This window comes from Montipora capricornis, chromosome 3, assembly GCF_036669925.1.
Source record: "Montipora capricornis isolate CH-2021 chromosome 3, ASM3666992v2, whole genome shotgun sequence".
NCBI classification, from domain to species: Eukaryota; Metazoa; Cnidaria; class Anthozoa; order Scleractinia; family Acroporidae; genus Montipora; species Montipora capricornis.
Genome location: NC_090885.1, coordinates 59,764,980 through 59,767,479, shown reverse-complemented (window position 1 = coordinate 59,767,479; position 2,500 = coordinate 59,764,980). Strand labels below are relative to the sequence as shown.

The 2,500-nt window shown below is 39.4% G+C and overlaps 1 protein-coding gene and 1 long non-coding RNA gene across 4 annotated transcripts in view; one reads left to right on the top strand and one right to left on the bottom strand.

Moving 5' to 3' along the window:
* The window catches only part of LOC138043551 (uncharacterized), a 55,004-nt gene that overhangs the window by 34,639 nt on the left and 17,865 nt on the right, over nt 1–2,500 (bottom strand). Inside the window, exon 1 of one of the 3 annotated variants that reach the window (XM_068889883.1) lies at nt 2,261–2,469. The exons of 1 other annotated variant lie outside the window; for it this stretch is intronic. The gene's annotated coding sequence lies outside the window, so the exon portion shown is untranslated. Of the gene's footprint in view, nt 1–2,260; nt 2,470–2,500 lie in introns of those variants that run through there. One more of the 3 variants, XM_068889885.1, reaches the window with a different exon arrangement.
* LOC138043553 (uncharacterized) overlaps nt 1–2,500 on the top strand; it is a 16,756-nt gene that overhangs the window by 12,357 nt on the left and 1,899 nt on the right. The gene's annotated exons all lie outside the window — the stretch shown is intronic.

The following is a 2,500-nucleotide window of genomic DNA, read 5'->3' as shown; positions in this document are numbered from 1 at the left end:
AAAATCAAATCAAATCTACGTTGTATCGGCTCTTGCTTAAAATATTTAGTTTCTCAACTTGAAATAACGCTGATCAGATCAAGCCACTGATCCAACGTACACCGACAGGAAAATTGTCCACGGTTGCTTGCTTCAAAACTCTTGAAATGAAACGGTTCACCAAGTCGTACATGCATTTTAATAAAACTGACACTGCGTGCGTTTTGTAATGTAAACAATTACAAAAATAAGTCTCGATACCTTTCGCATTACAGTGGAGCACATTTCTTGCACCTAAAATATTAACTTGTCGTGTGAATCACAATCTCCTTTGACAGAAACCTGAACATGGAGCAACTGCAGAATACCCCGCCACAGCTAACCACTATTGTTTCCCCTATGCGGCATCTTTTGAAGAACGCGACTTAATACAATACAGCGTATTCTTATTCAATGAAATGCAAATAAGTGGCGGGGTATTCTGCAGTTTAGCCTTAAACTGTTTGAATTTAGTAATATATAGTTCACTTGCGGATTTTTGCCCTCAAATACGATTTTCAGTCACTTTTAATACGGAGCGACTGCAGAATACCCCGCCACAGCTAATCACTATTGTTTCCCCTATACGGCATCTTTTGAAGAACGAGACTTAATACAATCATAGTTAATAGCCCTAGGGGAATGGTTATGAAACCCGACAACTTTATTTGTTGAAGGTTTTTGTTCTCTTTTCTGGCCTTGACCGTGCACAAAACACAATAGCTGTTTACTCCGTACTGAGGAACTAACCAATAGACACGTGTTGGTTACGTAATTCATTCATAGTGTATGAGCGCAAAGCAAAAGATTGTGCACGGTCGTGGACTTTCCAACCTAAATCTTGGCATCTTTGTTTGCTCCTTTGATGTTTGTCGAGCTTCCTAACCATTCCCCTCTATTAACTATGATACAATAGAGCCTATTCTTATTCAATGAAATGCAAATAAGTGGCGGGGTATTCTGCAGTTTAGCCTTAAATGAAACTGTTTGAATTGAGTAATATATAGTTCACTTGCGGATTTTTGCCCTCGAATACGATTTTCAGTCACTTTTAATACGGAGCGACTGCAGAATACCCCGCCACAGCTAACCACTATTGTTTCCCCTATACGGCATCTTTTGAAGAACGAGACTTAATACAATCATAGTTAATAGCCCTAGGGGAATGGTTATGAAACCCGACAACTTTATTTGTTGAAGGTTTTTGTTCTCTTTTCTGGCCTTGACCGTGCACAAAACACAATAGTTGTTTACTCCGTACTGAGGAACTAACCAATAGACACGTGTTGGTTACGTAATTCATTCATAGTGTATGAGCGCAAAGCAAAAGATTGTGCACGGTCGTGGACTTTCCAACCTAAATCTTGGCATCTTTGTTTGCTCCTTTGATGTTTGTCGAGCTTCCTAACCATTCCCCTCTATTAACTATGATACAATAGAGCCTATTCTTATTCAATGAAATGCAAATAAGTGGCGGGGTATTCTGCAGTTTAGCCTTAAATGAAACTGTTTGAATTGAGTAATATATAGTTCACTTGCGGATTTTTGCCCTCGAATACGATTTTCAGTCACTTTTAATACTTCTAAAGGTTAACTTCGCATTTTTTAAATTTTTCCAAACGACAAGCCGAAAATTAGTCAGTTCGACGATTCGGCATGACTAATAAGCATCAGTTTGCGTTCAAATTTCGCGTCATTTAGCTCGCTCATCAGGTTACAAACATTTCTGATAATTTCGGAGGGAAGCGTTCCGAGTTCGAGCATAAGACTTAACACAGAAAATGAATAATAGCAGTATTTGAAGAATATGAAGTAAAAAAAAATAACAATGAGGTACCAGGTACATTTTTATCGCGTCAAATATCCATTTTCCGCCGCCATGTTATGCGGCCTTCGGTGCCAATTGAATTCATTTCAATTAAGACTTCACCGTTGCTTGGTTCTTACAGCAAATTTTGGGGAATTTCTCAAACAGAGATCGCACTTTAACCGCGTTTTCAAAATTTCGCAAATTTCTCAAAATATAAGAATTGCTGGAACTTTTAAATGTGGTTTTTGAAAATAGTTCACTAAAGGGTATCTTTGGGCAAAATATCAGCTATCCGCCAAAATGGTCGTTGACGGACGATCATCGATTCTTACAGATAGCCATTCTTAAAAGCGTAAACCGTGCCTCAGTTGGTAGGTTGGAAACAAAACACGAAAGTGCGAGAAGTAACTGTTGTAAGAATTAAAAACTTACCTCAACTCACAGAACTTTATTCGTCACAGATGATCTGCGAACACTAAAAACGGCTGCGAAGGAGGCTAGCGAACACGAGGCACCCGAGCATTTCGTTCGCCCTCGCGAACTATCGGCAAATCATCGTACTGTCTGCAGAGTCCGGAGTTTGGTACTCTTTGTATGCCAATTGGCTCCGAAGTGTAGTCTATTGTTACATTTCTCATCTTCGGAAAAACTAAGAGGATGGCGCATGCGCAG